Source organism: Gorilla gorilla, chromosome 6, assembly GCF_029281585.2.
Source record: "Gorilla gorilla gorilla isolate KB3781 chromosome 6, NHGRI_mGorGor1-v2.1_pri, whole genome shotgun sequence".
In the NCBI taxonomy this organism is placed as follows: domain Eukaryota; kingdom Metazoa; phylum Chordata; class Mammalia; order Primates; family Hominidae; genus Gorilla; species Gorilla gorilla.
In genome coordinates, this window is record NC_073230.2 from 134474690 (window position 1) to 134494274 (window position 19585).

The 19585-nt window shown below is 34.7% G+C and overlaps 1 long non-coding RNA gene across 2 annotated transcripts in view; it reads left to right on the forward strand.

Moving 5' to 3' along the window:
• The window catches only part of LOC129523803 (uncharacterized), a 63799-nt gene that overhangs the window by 23663 nt on the left and 20551 nt on the right, over window positions 1-19585 (forward strand). For both annotated transcript variants that reach the window (XR_008667431.2, XR_008667432.2), the window contains exons 2-3: window positions 4334-4577; window positions 11429-11634. This is a non-coding gene — a long non-coding RNA (uncharacterized lncRNA). The remainder of the gene's footprint in view (window positions 1-4333; window positions 4578-11428; window positions 11635-19585) is intronic.

Sequence of the window (19585 nt, forward strand, 5' to 3'; positions counted from 1 at the left end):
TTGTGACCCTTTTTTTATGTGAGGTTGGCAGCTGTGTATTTATTGTTTCAGACACAAAATGTACTCTGGGTACAGGGCCTATTTATCCACAACATAAACTGAAAACATCAACCAGGAATGCTACAGCAAGTATTTTCAATAACTGCTATTTAGAAAGTCAACTACCACTGTCCCTACAATGCAGTCCTTATCTGTGCTAGTCTTTCTTCATTTATCCTGTTTCATTTCCATTGATCTCCTTCTTTTCCAGTCTACTTATTAATCTTCCTCAAAAAGCAATTACATTAAAAAAGCAAAAAGTAAATAAATGAAGCAAGACTCATATTCCTATTGACTCATCTCAATATTTAGATTGTGGATGATTAAATCCAGATGTTGTTAAGTTTTTTTTTAAAAAAAGGAATTGACCAGGAGTTGGAAAACTGATTATGGCCTCATTGCCTCAAGAAATTAGCTCTTTGACTTGGGAAGAACACTTTTTATTTATGGATCCCATTTCATCATGTCTTGGTATATAAATCTTCTTTCCAGTTCTAAATCTATCATTCTGTAACTCAAAATATCTCAGTCCTCCTCTCTCTGTTTCCATAAGAAAAAAAATGTTGACAGGGCCCTGAATCGTTCAGGAAATAGATGGCACTCTCAAAAAAGATAATGAGACAGCCTCAAGGGGCTACTTACAAATATGTGAGCAAAGAAAACCAAAAAACGATGTTGATGCATTCTAGAACTAACTCCAATTTGAAGCCATTATCACACTTAGGCTTGACTAATGATAAACACTAAGGTAAAGAGAAAGAGCAGTTATCAGAGCCTGCAAAGAAAGAGCTTTGGAGAGGGCTGCTCAGCAGGAGCTATGGGCTTCAGTGGAAGTTTGCAGATACTGCCAACTGAAGACTAGTTGAGGGAATACCTCCTTACCTCTCTTTCCTCCCAGTTTGAAATTTCCTGTCAGTTCGTCCTATTGGTTAAACTTAAAAGGAATTAGAAGGCAAGGCATTCCAGTTGATACAGTCTGTACAGGTCAATTTTGTGGGGCATTGAGTGGGGTGGAGAGTAGATTTGGAGTAACTTACAGAGAAAATTCGGCTCAGGGTTATCCTACTAAAAGATGGAAGAGAAATCTGGACACAGTGATGAGTAGATGTTATTTTCTGGCAAATCCTCCTCTTCTGGATGTTAGCAGCCAAGTTCACCATGACTGTAAGCTTTAGCAGGAACTTCATATGTGGCTGAGAGAGGCTGTTCTCACAGACTGGAGAAGGTGGTAAAAAGGCGCAGGGATCAGAAAGAATTTACTTAAGTAATTTTTCCACAATGATTCCTTTTATACATAATTCATCACTTCTTACTTTGTAAGAACAAGTGCTCTAAAGATTACTATCATAACTAACATATTTGATTATCCCCGTGCTCTCCTCTTATAATGAAGTGGATATAAAATGATCAGAACAGGATAATTTTGTAATGAAGAAAAAATTCCATGGGGCATACTTTCCCATCTGTAATTATTCTACAAATGTCTACTTTGCATGAAAAACAACACAGTTTTAAGGCATACAAAGCTGTGTTAATGACCAGCTATATTTCCATAAAAGCAGATGCCAGGAAAGTATAGTAAGGAATTAAAACCAAATTGAGTTTACAATGAACACCAAAACTGGACTGTCTGCTTTTGAAAAAACTGAGCAGACTGTGTAAAATGAATGAATAAATATGCAGATAGTTAACTATAGCTTATAACATACAGCTAATTCACCAGAAACCTCTTTATTTCTATGTGTTTAAATTTGCTGCTGTAACCACAAGATGCTGTTATTTTAAACATAGATGTCTCAGAAGATCTTTAATGATGAGGTTTTCAATACACTCAAAATGGAGTGCACATTGTAATGCTTGCTGAATTGCAACAAGATGTCTTCACTGTTAATTTTGGGAGCAGCAATATGTAGCTCCAAATCAAGTGGGTGAGCAAAATAAAAACTGGAAGAAATTGATTACCTCTCGCTTTGCTTTATTTCCCAGGTGACAACATTCATCGCTTTGCTGCTGTACTTAACCCAGCAAAAACGCATCTGATCTCTTAAAAAAATGTCTTCCTTTATGTTGTGAGATAGTCAGGAATTGAAATTTGATTAACCCTCTGCTGAACCAGAATGATTAGAAAGCTTTTCAATTTGAATCCAGTGTTGTACAGGGATTCTACTAAGGAGTAGATGATTTCGTAAAGAACGCCAAGGCCTCATTTTGTAGCGTATCTTGCTGGAACCCAGATATGAGGTCATCTTGGATTTCATCTGAGGAAATAAAGGGGCATTTCACAATTGATAACATCCTAGATTTTCTAGCATTCTTATCTCCATAAAATTCTTTCATAATCATTATTTTGTTTTACACATAAAATAAATAGGGCAAAGTTTGTTTTATCCATTTGAAAAAACGATGAAAGTGAGACACACTTATTAAATAAGCTAGATTTGCTTTACCTACATAATTTTAACTTTCTTGATTCCAGGCACTTGACCATCCACTTCCAGGTTTTCATACTTAATCCACTCAGCATCTCTGTGAATGCAATGCCACCTGCAATACTTTACATGTGAAGAAAATGAGACTCAGAGAGGGAAGATCATTTTCCCAGTCAATAAGCCTGAGCGACTATTTACACGTAGCCCTGCATCTCTCAGAGCCTGGACCCTTTTCATTATTCTTTAATGTCACACAAAGTACTACTCACAGTAACAAAAACACTTTTACTCTGACACCAGAATAAAGCCACAAAATATGAATATTAAGAGCAAAATCACATTATGCATAATTATATATTTTCTACTTTCTCTAAATTCCTGGTATTTTATTATTTTATTTTTATTTTTTTGCCTTTCAAACTTTAATTTTTTTTAAAAAATAGTAACCTAACTCTCCATCTTTAAAGTAAAGGAAGTAAAACATGTCACTGTGCTTTGCCTACTTCTATGTCTTTGGATTAGAAAAAAAAAAAAAAATTGATAGCTAGGGTTTTAAAAACATTGTCCAAAAGGACCATTCTATCACAGTGACCAACTGTTAGCTACTGATATGGTTTGGATTTGTGTCCCCACTTAAATCTCATGCTGAATTGTAATCCTCAATTTTGGAGGAGGGGCCTGGTGGGAGGTGATTGGATCAAGGGGGCAGATTTACCACTTGCTGTTCTCATGATAGTGAGTGAGTTCTCAAGATACCTGGTTGTTTAAAAGTGTTTAGCACCTCCCGCTTCTCTTTCTCCCTCCTGCTGTGGCTATGTTAAGACATGTCTTCTTCCCCTTCACCTTCAGCCATGATTTTAAGTTTCCTGAGGCCTCTTTCCTGTACAGCCTGCAAAACCATGAGCCAATTAATTCTCTTTTCTTTATAAATTACCACGTTTTAGGTATTTCTTTTTTTGAGACAGAGTCTCGCTCTGTTGCCCAGGCTGGAGTGCAGTCACATGTTCTCCACTCACTGCAACGTCCGCCTCCCAGGTTCAAGTGATTCTCCTGTCTCAGCCTCCCAAGTAACTGGGACTACAGGTGCATGCCACCACGCCCGGCTAATTTTTTGTAACTTTAGTAGAGACAGGGTTTTACCATGTTAGCCAGGATGTTCTTGAACTCCTGAGCTCAGGCAGTCTGCCCACCTTGGCCTCCCAAAATGCTGGGATTACAGGTATAAGCCACCACACCCGGCCTAGGTATTTCTTTATAGCAGTGTGAGAATGAACTAATACAGCTACTATTATTAATACATAAAATTTTCTACTCTAGCCAATTGCAGATAACTGAAAATTAGGATAACCTTTTTATGAAATGTAAATAGTTTTTTTAATTTTAACATGGTTTTCAGTCACACCATATCCCTTAAGCATATTTCCATATTTATAAATACTTATACTAGCTAAAAAAAGGTAAATTCTTTGCTTTGACTCAAATATCCATTGCAGAACTCTGGCAAGTTATTAAAGGCCATATTTATTGACTTGTTGAAATTATATTGTTAGCCTTTCATGCATATGAAGAGTAAGAGTTACTGGTAATGAACTTTTCAAGGAAAAAATATTCTTTGCTAACCACAGACTAGGCATCAACAGAGAGTGCAAAAACTATATAGTGGAACAAATTATGTGTGCATACGAGGTAATTTATCTTGGATACACGTGATTTTCAATGTATCATCTGTTGAATTAACTCCTAAAATTTATGATTTATGTCATAAAGACACTTAATAAGAAAGAAACTTTTAATTTAACTCTCTCCCGATGGCTAAGATTGAATACATTCATACCAAATTGTTTTCCTCTTCTTCCTGATTACAGAGCTAGAGCATATTTGCCTGCCACCGTTAGTTTTGTGTTTCCATGGAATCTGAGCAAAACTGATGCACTTGTCTCCCAGGATTAATCCACACTACTCACCTCTAAAATTATCTTTCCCCATTCGTTGACTGAGCAAAAAGGACTTCAAGGACCTAAAGGAGGTTAATACCACAAGATGGAGGAGCTTGAGTCTCTGAATCATTGTGTGTGAAGTCATCTGCCAATTACATAAATTGAATTCTTGGTGAGTGTGAAATACACATGTAGCCACGTAATTTTGGAGTGAATGTTACATAAATTTACTTACCCTGCCTAATACACTCCTACCATTTCAATTAATTAGTTCTACTATATGTTTAATGGGATGAAATTTATGTATACGTTTTTCTTCTCTATTTTCTATTGTTATGCATAACATATAAATTTCTAACATAAGCATCACTATTGAGTCCTTTTAACATTGTTCCTTATGGTTATGTAACAACATTTTAATGCTTAATAGTAATGAAGAGAGGAGTTCACAGTCATTATAGTTTATCTTGTTCTTAAGTTTTCATCTATATATTCAACTGACAGGATGCTAACTCCAGTTCTTGCCACATTAAGTGCAATATCTTTAAAAGTTACTTGATCAACCAATTGTACTTCTAAATCACTTAGTGGTTTTATCTGAAAAAAAGATGTGTGTGTCCCTGTTCTGCCTTCTGTTTCATAGTATTCTGCAATCTCTACCATATACTCGATATATTCCTCAACTCTCCCACATTTTGTTCCTATTTGCAGAAAACATTGTGGAAGCTCTTTAAGTTTCTTAAAACTTCTAGTTAAAAACCAAAATAAAATACACATGTTTTCTATATTGCTCTCATATGTATTTTTTCACATTTATTTATTTTTAAATTGACATATGCAATTGTTTGTTTTTATCACGTACCACGTAATGTTTTGAAGTACACGTATGTGGTAAATACATAAACTTAGCTAATTAAAAAATGTATTATCTCATGGTATATACACACAACCAGATGTTATTCAGCCATAAAAAGAAGGAAATCCCATAGTTTGTGACAACCTGAATGAATATCATGTTAATGAAATCAGTCAAGCATGGAAAGACAAACACGGCATGATCTTATTTAAATGTGGAATCTAAAAAATTTGATCTCATATATTTTGATGTCTTCCACTTGGCTTTTCCAGTTGATAAAATTTTGAATTTGTTAAGGACATTTTCCCTTTAATACAATAACAGTCCTGATTCTCAGCTAAAAATGTCTTACAAACTTGACTTATCTTTCCTGTTTAAAATAGCTGGCACTAAGCTCTGAGTTCTGTTTATTGACAGAAGCCTAAGGATTTCAGACATGTTAAAAATGTTCCAAGTTCTTTAACATCTTCATCCAGAAGATTCTACACAATTATTAAGATGATCATAATGATTCATTGTAATAATTCTCACTGTCTTTCATGTAATAATTATCTTGCACGTGATAAATATAAAACATTGTAGACACATCTATTTTACTCTCTTTCTATTTTGCTACCTTATTTATGGGGGCTGTTAGATGTGAATATTCCAGGAATAGTTTATAATACAGGGAAAAGGTATCCCATACTATGCAGCAAGTAGGTTGAGAAAGGGTAATCACTTCTCCTCCCTGACCATGTTGACTTCATTATGTAGAAGTGCAGTACAGTCCCGTGCACCAGACTCTGGATGTGCTGAGTGTCAGCACTATACTCCATCTACGAGGCTTTGCTACAGGAGGAGGTGAATTTTATTAAGCAGAAACTGTGGTAAATCAACTCACAAATATATCATAACACAGATTTCAGATTCGCCATTTCATACATTTGGGTACTTGATTGGGGATGAAGAATTAAGTCCTCACATATTGCAGATATGATTCAAAAGAATCCCCTGATTACTATGTTGAAAGGGGAGTTCAGTGATTGCTAAATTTGGGCATTGTTGGGCCTTGCCAAAGTGTGAACTCTTTGAAACTGGAAGTAGGGTAGACAATAAGGATGCCTAAACACACCAGAAATGGGATTCCAGAAATCAGCTTTTGGAATAGTGACTAACATGGGAAATACAGAACTCTGAGGAGTGATTCTAAATGTCAGTCTGAGGACAAGAGTCAGGATAATTGCACTCAAATCATTTGGAAATGTGTCAAAGATTCCCTATCCTCAGTCCAAAAGATTTTTATGAACCCAATGGAAGAGAGAGATAGATATTCATTTTAATGAAGATGTAACGGGTGGCCTAGAGAGCTAAGAGGAATGTTTGCTAAGCACATCATCCTTATAAAAGAAAAGAAATTTGATTTGCAATGACCCTTAACCATTTATATTGCCAAAACAATAAGGTTTCTCTGTGTCTAAGCAAAGCAAAATTCTGAACATGGGTAAAAGGGAAGTGTGTAATCTAGTTGATTTCACTTTATGTCCAGGTGCTCAAAAAATCAGTTCTGTAAATACTATAGAAAGTCAAGAAACATTTAAATTGTGTGTTAGAATCGTAACATGCCCATACAAATGCTCCCGTCTGTTTTATTTTAACCTTTAATAACTGTTAGATACACTATTTCTCTGTTTTCTGGCTTAAATCATTGAACATTAACAGACTGATGATATGAAGGAATTGGAAGTCAGGATTTTGTTCATTTATCTCTTAATGGATGATGTGAATCTGACAGACCATGGCATTTTTTTTTTTGTCTCATTGATTCTCTCTTTAAAGATTTTTCTTTTGCCCTAATTCCTAAGCTCTATTGCTTTCTACCAGCAATGGCATTTAGTTTACAAATAGAATGGTTTTACTTTTATATAAATGTTCCATTATTTTCTGGGCTATGTTGTAAGCATTAATAGTTATGTTGTTTTCTTATGTCTTAACACTCATGATGAAAATTTCTGAAACAATTGAAAAGGTTTGCACTATATCTTATACTACCCCTTATTTTTTCTTATTTTCTGCCCTGTTTTTCTCCTCTTTCCTTTTTCTCCTGCCTTCCTTCTCAAATTTTCTTTCCTTTCTCCTTCTATTTTTCCCCTTCATTGCTACATCGGCAACAAATTGGCCTTAAATTTGATATACAAGGATGAGTGAAGGTTTCCCTTAATGCTTTTAATCTCAAGTGAGAATGATAAAATAATTAACAGATGAAGCAGCTTATAATAAATGTATTGTAGGAGACCTAGTTTAAGCCGAAGCTTAGGTCAGTTTATGGTTGTCTTCATGAAATTAATATTTACTTGGGGAACAAAGAAACCTCCTGAAAAATAACTCATTCCTAGTGCAATGTAAATGGGTTTCATGTCATTGACTAGATGCATAAACGTAGGCTGGAAGAGACTAGTGATGTCGAATACTACTGGGTGTTTTTCAGCACATTCTTCCCTAATAATGAAACTTCAGACTACATTTAAGATCTAACTTACTAAAGACATGAGTGACATGAAGCTGATTTAGGCCATTGGGAAACAATGTAGATAATATAATAAGGTATAGGAGAGGTAATCTGTTAATCAGTTGCAGAATGCCTAATCCTCATGTTTAGGGAGGAAGGGCACATTCGACAAGAACGAAAAGTATTAAACGCATGATTTTAAAAGGTGGCAGGGTTTTCCTGTCTCCCTGTCTCAAATTAGTACCCCTACACATTACATTTTTTTAAGAATTACTGGAATAGGTATGGCCAGTGAGGTGAGAACCAGCAGGAAACTTTGAAGTTTATGATTATAGAAATGTGAAGTAGAGTTTCATTGTAAGTCTTAAAAATATGATTGTTTATGAGAAGACAACTAGAAAAATCCAAGTGTCAGACAGAGATGCATGTGTGTAATATTAAGCATTGAGTTAATATTTTTTTCCTGTGCAGTTCAACAGAATTGGTTTCACTGATCACTGCCTCTCTTTAATAGAGGGCCTCTATCCAAAAGGATTTTATGAATCAAAGTATATTAGGGAAAGCCAGGACCAGAATATTGTATCCCGGTTGGTCACTGTCTCAAGTTTGAAGAAGTTCCCTGGTGCTGAAATTTAACTTGGAGACAGTGCACATTTCTGTGACTGTGACCATTGCAGCATAAGTAAGGATCAATAATGTCCACAGTGGTGTACCTATAATGGAGCACTATAGAGTGAGAATCTATGACAGAATCTATGTAGAATGTTGCCACTATAGAGTGAAATTCTCTGATTTTATTAAATTGAAAGAAAAGTTGCTCCTGTAAGTGTCAATGGAAAATATACATACACCACTAGCTCCCGGAATATGCATAATCCTGGGGGGTGTTAGGAAACCAAGTAGTAGTAGCCTCAAGAAGTGGAAGAAATGCCAGCCATAACTATCATACATATAAAATGTATTCTAATGTTGGAATATGCAGAAGATTAGACCAGGACATTATGTAGTTTCCTAAGAGCTATTCACAGAATGGTGTCTACAGAGTGTCATTATTCCAGAATAGCTCTTTGGAAATGAGTTAATCTGTGTTACAGCCAGCTACTGGCTGTCATCTGTCAAACCCTCTGAATTTCATGGGTAGGTATTTTGTTGCATGACTTAGTGCTGTTGAAAAGTCCAGATTATCATCTAGCTAGAGAATATAAAGGAATAGGAGAGGCATACATTCCTTCTCTCCACTACAGTAGAAACTTGGAAATTAGAACACTCTGGTAGAAACATATATGTAGAAGAAAGAGGATTGGGTTATCAGTATCTCTAGTGAATACAGTCAAAAGATAATGCATCTGTCTTGTTGGCTGTTGGTAAATGAGAATGCTGGGTTCTGAGATTTAATTATTTCTTAATTACCTATAACCATTGCTTACAGTTGGGTGTCACTCATAAAAAGAAGGAAGAAACTATCACTGTGATCTCGCTCCCAGTGTGGGCCCTGCATTGCCTTGTGGGCACTATTATTGTCTGATTCAAGAAATGGAGTCAGTTGTAAGTTTTCCTAACAGGGTTATAAAACTGAAGTTAATTTTCAAGGAGCAAACATTGGTCTTGTGTGTGACACACACACTACTCATTAACTAGCTGAAAGAAACCCTGAAGGCTGCACTGTGGTACTTCCAGTTTCAAGTGAACAATCCAACCAAAGTATGCACAGAGGAAGCTGGGACCAATAAGCAAAAATCAAATCTGTAGCAATGAGAAAATAAATACCAGTGAAAGACAACTACTTGAGTGGAGCCTCAGGAAATGGCATGAAGGAAGGGATGGTATCTATAAGACCTTCTTTTAAAGAATTTGAAGTGTCGTTTAATACTAAGTCCCTGCCAAAAGAATAAATATTTTGATGTTTAAAATAATTTAAAAAACAGTTTTATTCTAAGTTTAATATTAGAAACGAGACCATCTGTCTTAACCTAATGATTAACAAACGATTAATAAACTACAACATCTAGTTTATTTTTTATACATTAAGTGCATTTATTTTTTTTTTTTTAATTTTCAAGTTATTTAAAAAATTGTGGATATACAGTAAGTGTATTTATGGGTTACCTGAGATGTTCTGAAATAGGCATGCAATCTGAAATAAGCACTTCATGGGGAATGGGGTATCCATTCCCTCAAGTGTTTATCTCTTGAGTTATAAACAATCCAATTACATCCTTTAAGTTATCTTAAAATATACAATTAAGTTATTATTGACTATCATCACCCTACTTTGCTATTGATAGTAGGTCTTATTCAGCCTTTCTAACTATTTTTGGACACATTAACCATCCCCACCTCCCCACTGCCCCATATCCCTACTACCCTTCTCAGCCTCTGGTAACCATCCTTGTACTCTCTAAGTCCATGAGCTCCATTTTTTTGATTTGCAGATCCCACAAATAAGTGAGAACATGCAATAATTGTCTTTCTGTTCCTGGCTTATTTTATTTAATATAATTTAATATAATAATCTCCAGTTCTATCCATGTTGTTGTTGCAAATGACTAGATCTCTTTATTTTTTATGGCTGAATAATACTCCATTATTATATGTAGAAGCTTTTTAACTTGATTTGATCCCATTTGCCCATTTTCGTTTTGATTGCCTGTGCTTGTGGGGTATAGTTCAAGAAATGTTTGCCCAGATCATTATCTTGGAGGTTTTCCCCAATGTTTTCTTGGAGTAGTTTTATAGTTTGAGGGCATAGATTTAAGTCTTTAATCTATTTTGATTTGATTTTTTGTATATGGTGAGGGGTAGAGGTCTCGTTTCATTCTTCCGCATATAAATATCCAGTTTTCCCAGCACCACCTACTGAAGAGACAATGTTCTCCCCAGTATATGTTCTTTGCGTCTTTGTCAAAAATAAGTTTATTGTAGGTGTGTGGATTTGTTTCTAGGTTCTCTATTCTGTTTCATTGGTGTATGTATCTATTTTTATGCCAGTACCATGCATTTTTGGTTACTATAGCTCTGTTGCATAATTTTAAGTCAGGCAATGTGATGCCTCCAGCTTTATTCCTCTTGCTTAGGATAGCTGTGGCTATTCTGGGTCTTTTGTGTTTCCATATAAATTTTAGGATTTTTTTTTCTATTTAAGAATGCCATTGGTATTAACATATAGTTTAAAAACAAAACATATCAGAGAGCTGAGGCCACAAACATTCCTAAATGAACTGAAATCCAAAAAGTGACACAACTGTCATAAAAGACTGGGCTGTCAGCTCTAACAGAACTTCAGAGGAATTTCACCCATTAAGTCAGATAGGGGAGTGGTGAAGGGGGAGTAGAAACTAGCTAACATTTAACAAACTCGTGATAGTTTCGTGTGTGTGTGTGTGTGTGTGTGCATGCGCGCGCACGCACCAGGTAGCCAGATTGGCTATTAGAAGGTGTTAGAAGGGCTCCTCTGGCAGAACCAGTTTTCATTTACTGAACAACCTCTTACTCATGGGCCTTTATATAACTTAGGTGAAAGTATGTCCGTAGGGGAACAGAAAAGAAAGCTGAGAAAGATGTGCCAGGAGACTTGTGGGAACTAATCCAAGTGCAACACCTCCTTACCACAAAGGCAAAGGGCAGGGTAAAGGAAATTGGAAAAACCCATAAGATGTATTTGAGGTTCTTTCTATTCCAGGGAATTCTTGGTATGATAGGACATGAAAGCTGAGAGAAAACCCTTCTACCTAGGCACTCCGGAGTTTGAACTACCAGAGACTGAAGGCAGGAGAGAAAAACTAAAACAAATGACTTCAAAGCCTTTCTGAAATGCCACAGAGGGTCAGGATTACAATCTGCCTATTCCGATTCTTCTACTATGGGAAAAAATCTTTTCCAGAATTGGTAAGTTTATTTATGAATTCAATATTCATTTCATCAGGCATATACGTTGTGGCAGGTATTATTCAAAATGCAAAAATACAGTAAATTATCTCTACTTCAAATGTGTAAGATTTAATTACAAATATAATGTACTGTTTAATACATAAATGGTAAATTAAAATTTGGGGCAAGGACAAAAAGGAGGGCACAGTCAAATAATAGGTTAGTCGGAAAATGCCTGGGCAGAAAGTGATATTAAAGTCGAATCTTGATGAATAAATAGAATTTTCTTCAATGGAGAAGGGTAACTTAGCACATTAAATAAAGATAGGAATACATTGATTTGCATATGTTGTTTTGATATTACCATTTTGATACAATCAAAGTTTTTATTTCACCATTTTCATTCTAAAATATTTGAAATTAAGTTTTTGGATATCAACATTAGTATCAGAATTTCACAATGATACATTTTATTTCAAAGAAAATGGTTGAGTTTTTTTAATAACATGGTATTTTCATGTTGTATACAAGAGAGTTAAAATATATCTATATTTTCTGCTTTTATATGTATTCTTCTGGATTGGGCAGAATCAGTAGAGGATAATACAATAGGGTTTAAATGATGATATTTAAATATTCTTTTTGGATAAAGATGTGGAAATATAGAACTGTATGTCAAGTTTGGATAATTGCAACTTAGAGTTAGAAGGCTATTTCCATAATACCTGTAAAAGGTTATAGACTATACAATAACAGCAAGAGTAATGATGGGAAGGAGAGTATACATTCAACTATTATTTAAGAGGTAAGTCATAATAGATCAAATCCTAATAGATGTTGATGGAAAAATAGAGTAAGCAGTTTATAAAGACTCAGAAATATGGTACCTGAATAATACATGATGTTAACATCAACAACAACAATATTGGGTGCAACAATTAGAATTAACTGTATACTTCCTATTTATCTAGCATTATCATGTTATACATGATACAATCTAATTTATACAATCTAATTTATATTGTGTTATACAATCTAATTTACTATTTATCTAGCATTGTCATATGTGTTATACAATCTAATTTAACTATTACAACTCCATGAGGAGTTGTAATATTTACTATTATTATTTTTATTTTTTAAACGAGGAAACAAATGCAAAATGATTAACCTTCCAAAGTTAATGTTGTAATCATTCACTTACCCAGCATTTGAATAAGCCAGAGTTGAATGACTAACTTCCAATATGATAAAGTTCTTAATTATATGCTATATACATATGTGTAGCAGGGAAGAAACAGAAAAAAATTAACCTGCTATTATAAGAAACTTACAATTAAAAAATTTTATTGTTCTATTATGTTTTGATATGTTCATATATTCTAAAATAACTATTAAGAAAATATTTAGGTTTTGAGAAATAATTTTAAATATTTTCTTAGATTTTCTTTTAAAGTGGGTATCCTCCTCTCCACAACAATGGGTAAGAAGAAAATAAGACTGTTTTCATAACAGAAAACTCAGCAGTTAAGACTGAATAGCAATGTCTGAGAAAATAGCCTTGGAAACAAAACTGATTTAATTTTTCATTTAGTGAAATGATAGGATAGTCTTTAATTGGATGATGAAATATACTACTGTGTTTTCATATTTTCCAATTAAAGCTATATATATAACTATAATCCAAAGGCAAATCCACACTGACTTCTAATATTATTAAAAGTCATGAGTAATGTGAAAATTTTCCTCCAAACCTCTTAATAATGAAAGTCCAGTGCAAAAACTAATACTGCTAATGGAAAAATTTTAAGTTCTAATCCCAAAAGGTAACTTTTTTTTGAGAGACAGCATATTTTACATAATATCTAAAATAACATTATTATACACTACAGTAGCTTAAAAATGTGCATTTTCAGTAGCTCTCCTCAATTCCAAAGTGAGAATGTCTGAGTTGCAGCTAGCCACCCCACTATCAGCTTTACTTACTGAGAAGTTTGGATTAGTCCAGGGCAATCCATCATCTCTTACGGAAATCAGCTTGAAACTCACAACTTTCCAAACTTGGGAGGGGCAGAGGGATTGTATCTGTAAAAGATCGTTGCTAGATATGAAGAGCAGTCAGAATATTATATTCTAGGACTACTAAATCAGTATTAATATTCAAAACTGAATTCACTGTCTTCTTTCCCCAAATTTTTCTACTTTAAAGCAAATTTTCTTTAGTAGTGTCACCATTCTCCTAGGCATTTGGGTACGAGAGTATTGTATGGTTTTGACAAGTCCCTCATATTTCTGTTTTACCTCAAAGCTGTTGCCAAGTCCTAACAATCTTATATTTTTGATGCATTTTAGCTGACCCATCCTGTTTATTGACAGTGTTGATAACTTAATTCGGCCTCAGTGTCTCACACTTAAACTATTGCAATAGCATCCCAATTATTTTCCTTATCGACTGTATTCCTTTTCCTGAATATTTTATAGATGCCAAATTGATCCTTCTGAAATAGAACATAGATTGTGTCAGATCAATAGATTCCAGAAGTCTTTAGAATAAGTTCAAACTCCCCAATTTAGCATTCAATCCCTTCCAGACACTGCTCAGAATATGGCTTTCTGTACATAGTTCCTATTGGTGTCTCAGGAACCCTACCAACCGAAGTGAAATACAAACTCTTCCCACATTTTGGTGGTTGACCAATTTTTTTTTTCAAATTGACTTTCTTATTCTTATCATTTTCATCTCTTAGTATGACAATCTCTGTCAATCTACATTTAACATCTTATCTATTCTTAAAGATTCATCCTATATACCATGTAACTATTGTTAATTCTAAATATTCGAAAATAATATATTCTTAGCTGAAACTCACAAAACTACTTTGTTCCTCTTGAAGTATTTAGAACAAGGTCTATATTTATCTGATGGACTTTACATCAGTATAGTTCATCACAGATCATTTTTTATTTTGTAAGCATTCAATAAATATAAAAATGGATTTTTGTATATCAATAGAAAAACTCATGGGGAAAGAGAGAAAAGTCATATTATAAGCAATAGAGAATCAATAACTGAGTTCTGACAGCTGAGTTGTATTGGCTCTGCAGCTACTGAGACAAGAAGGGGTCATTAAACTTCCTGAACTTTCTTTTTTCTCCATGCATTACTATATATGATATTCTCCAAATCTCCATTATGCAAAACCATAACAGCTTGGTAAATACAATGATGAGACTCATTGACACCTGATTTGTGGTAGAACGTGACTTATGAAGGAGTAGTAAGTCAGAAAACTTTAGATTTGTGACAGCCAATAACAAAATAACATTACCCCTTCTTCAAACATTTTGTGAAAAACCAGCTCTTTAAATTCTCTCGAAGGTAAGTGTAAAAATTTCTTAATGTTATTGGCTTGCACATAATAATGTCCTGATTGAATAATCTTCTCTCTTCCTCAATACACTGAAATAAATGGGATATATGCAGTCTGTACATGTAATCCTACTACAGATTTTTGTGTAACTATCAGTAAAGGGTAAACTTCGTTGTTATCAGTCAATTTATCTAGTCTGAACAATTCAAAACCAGCCTAAATAACAGTAGTAACTCATTCTAGTTCCAAAATAAAATCTTCAAGTTTTATTTTATGCATGCCCAGACTGTAAAGGTATGGGAACAGAAGTGCAGTGCAGTTTCTAAAAACAATGTAAAAAACTGTACAAAGAAAAAATCCCGTAAATGCTTGTATACTATGAAGAGATGATTCTATTCAGTTGCATCACTAGATATCATAGAGCTTATTGTCCTGGGACTCAACTTTCAAGATTAGCCATTACCTATGTCCTGATACCTTATTACGACTTGCTATGATTCAAACATGTCTTCTCCAAGATCTAGGTACCCTCATGGCCTAACCATCATTTAAAGGCCTCATCTCTTAATAGTATCACATTGCAACACATGAATTATGGAGACTAGTTAAAGCCCACACAAAAGAGGCTTCAAGCCATTTTTGGCTTGGTTGCTTTTTCACTTTCTGCCATGCGAGGACACAGTGTTCTCCCCGCCAGAGGACACAGCATCCAGGAACCATCTTGGAAGAAGAGAACAGTTCTCACCAGAAAACCAAACCTGCTAGGACCTTAATCTTGGACTTCCTACTCTTCAGAAGTGTCAGAACATAAATTTCTGTTCTTTTTTTTTTTTTTTTTTTTTTGGAGACGGAATCGCTCTGTCCCCCAGGCTGGAGTGCAGTGGCGCGATCTCGGCTCACTGCAAGCTCTGCCTCCCGGGTTCCATTCTCCTGCCTCGGCCTCCTGAGTAGCTGGGACTACAGGCGCCTGCCTCCACGCCTGGCTAATTTTTTTTTTCGTATTTTTAGTAGAGACAGGATTTCACCGTGTTGGTCAGGATGGTCTCATTCTCCTGACCTCATGATCCACCCATCTTGGCCTCCCAACATGCTGGGATTACGGGCGTGAGCCACCACGCCCGGCCCTAAATTTCTGTTCTTTATAAATTACCCAGTCTGTGGTACTCTGCTGTAGCAGCACAAAGACCTCCCACCGCAAACACATTAGTATGCATTTCACACACACACTCAAGGACATTCTCCTACATAACCACAATACAAAGCATCAAAATAAGAAAATTAACATTGACACATTACTATCACCTAAATTTCATCCCTCATTGAAGTTTTGCCAGATTCTCCAATAATGTACTGTATAAGGAAAGAATCTAGCTCAGAATTTTGTGTTGTCTTTTGTTGTCATGTGTCTTTAGCCTTATTTTCTCTTGAACTCAGTATTTCTTTGACATTCATGGCTTTGACGCATTTGAGAATTATATGTCTGTTATTTTATAGACTGTCCCTTACTTTTGGTTTATGTGATGTTCTTTATAATTAGACTCAAGTTATGCATCCTAGGGAGTATTATTACAGAAGCGATGTTTTCTTCTTATTGCATCCAATTGGCACATGAATTTGACATGTTCCATTACTGATGGTGGCCACTTTCATCATTTAAGTAAGGTGTTATGTTCCAGGTCTTTTCCTGTGAAGTTACTAATTTTGCCCTGGTGATCAATCAGTATTAGAAACTATATAAATAAAACCATCACTCAATATCTAAGAAAAATGGTTCCAGGACCTCCTGCAGACACCAAAATCCATGGATGCTCAAGTTCCTGATATAAAATGGCATAGTATTTGCATATAATCTACAAACTTCCTACTGTATACTTTAAATCATATCAATTAATATACTACTTATAATACCTGATACAATATAAATGCTACTTAAATAGTAGTTATACCATATTGTTTAGAAAATAATGCCAAACATAAGTCAGTACATATTCAATACAGGTGAAAAACATTTTTTTTTCAAATATTTTTGATCACTGGTTTGTTGAATCCATGGATGTGAAATCCATGGATATGGAGAGCTGACTGCATTGCTCATCAATTTTTAAGTAGTTAATTAATTTTATGAAAACACTTGGTTTTCTGTTTTATTCAATGGTTTATAATGTTCCTACCATTATATATATTAATACTCAAATTGCACCAAATTTGGCCAGTGAAAATCCTTTCAGTCTAGCTACCATGACCTTTTGGCATGTCTCCGTCAGTTTTTTGAGCACTTTTTTGCATTCTGATCAAACTCAATGCAACCTCTTCTTATACATCTTATACTGCCCCGGCCATCAAATCAGCCATATATCCATACAGGTTATCTTTTTTTAGTGGAAAATAATATTTAAAGACCAATCTATATATTAGCTGTGTCTCATTACTATTGGATGAGAGATAAAGAAAAGACAGGAGAGAAAGAGGAAGGGAGGAAAGGAAGAAGAAAGACTGAAAAAGAAATCCATGAGTTTGCATCAATTTTCCTGCAACAAATATTTTATTTAAAAAATTTCCATAATTATAACTCCCTTCTCTGACCATACAAATCTTGCCTTTTAATTCTCTTAATATATTGTTATTCATTTGAATTCTATCCTATATAAACAATCTCCTTTTACTGTTTAATGTGCTGCCTTTACAGCACGGACACCCTCCTCACCCTGTTTAAGATCTTACATCTCACATCAGGTCACCCCTCATTGTGAACATCCTTCTCACACTAATGGGCATTGGCACCGTTGCCTGGCTGCCCCTTCACACAGACATCCTCCTTGTATGTTTCATAAGTACTCTAAAACTGTGGAACAGTGATTATATATGGCTTAATTTCTATTTTAAAAAGACTTCAGGTGGTATAAAACAGAATCAATAAGAATCTAGAAACGTGTAGTTCTGGCTATCTCTACAGATTTATCTCCTTGGCTATCTTAATAGAAACCTTCTATTCTAACTATTACCCTCTGAATAAACTATAAACAGTCTTCCTACTGCATTTCCCCCAATCTGCCTGCAATGCTTGCTTCACTACTTTCTGCTTATTCAAATGCAACTCTCCTTCAAGTCTACTCACTTAGCTTGGCTCTTACAATTATGCCAGGCCATTCCCTTTCCTGAAGATGTCCTTCTCACTCTGCTTGGCCCCTCATGTAACTTGAAAATTATTTTGAGTTCTCAGTCATTTTGTGAACTCCTAAAGCACTTATTAATACTATCACTTATTGGACCTTTTGCATACTCTACCTTTAGTTTTTCCTGTTTTTTTTTTTTTTCCTTTCTTTGAAAATCTCTTATCTTCCCAATTATTCCTTAAGCTCTTTGGGAACATAAATTCTGTATAATAATTCTTTATATCCTTACAGTTTAAACATATTGCTTTACATTGGGGAGACCCTTGAAATACTTGCAAGTGAACTGAACAAATACTCATATTCATAATTCTGTTAGTCATAAAATAAATACCTGAGACTCACGGTGATTCTCACTTAAAAGTTGTTGGAAGAAATGTAAAAATAAAGACTGCTCAAGAAGATATTTTTACAAATATTGGACAATGTGTTGCTTGTTGTATGTGAGGGAGTAATTGACTTAGAAACATCTTGAAAATGTAGTAACATTTAAAGTTAGCAGCCAGCTACAAAGCTAAAGGCCACTGCTTAATAGCACAGGAGAGAGCTACAGGTATATTGCTCTTTTAAAAAATCTGTAGATGTAGACTCATGGTACCCACTTAACAACTCTTTGAAAAATAATTGAATAAGAGAAAAATGTGTAATGAAAAGATCCTAGCATCAAATGGTGATATTTCTGAAGCAATGTATTGAAATCTTTTGGGATGTGGTCCAGCTTGTCAGTCATCTTCAATGTTAGTGAAAGTCGAATCTAAATTCCAGAAGCTAAGGAAAATAGAATAATCTAAAATTAACCAAAAGAATGTATTGAAACAACTCCAAACATCATGTGCTATTCTTTAGAGGAGGTTTCAGAGTTAAAGTGGAAAAAGAGTTTATTGAACAGAATGTAATGGGAAAGAGAAGAAACAAAAAGGATCGTTGAATTTATTGAGTTTTGCTCAGCTTGACCTTGTGCACAATATATTGTAACATTAAAAAATACATTTGGAGTATTCTAGACTGGCTTCTGAAAAACCAAATTGATTGTAATATTGAATGAAAATTCTAGAAACCAATGTTCTCTAATGCGACAGCCATGGTCAAATGGTAATGTGAATTCAAATTGCTGCTTCCCTAGAATTTCACTTGAGCCATGTACTTATCACTTTATCTTCTCACACCTCATCTACATATGATTGCAAAAACAGTGTAAAGTGAAAATTAGCAAAACAGTTTGAAATATAGCTGAAATGTCAGGGAGACAGCAGCAAATGAACTGTGACAACAATTGAGTGTAAATTTATTGATGTTGAAAAGGATAGCATTTCAAGGAAAACAAGACAGAAATGCTTGCAGAGAGCCACAAATGAAGCCTTAATAGCTCATGGAAAATAGAAGAAAGCTCAAAGGAAAATGCTACTGCTGAAATGAGCCCATGAAGAA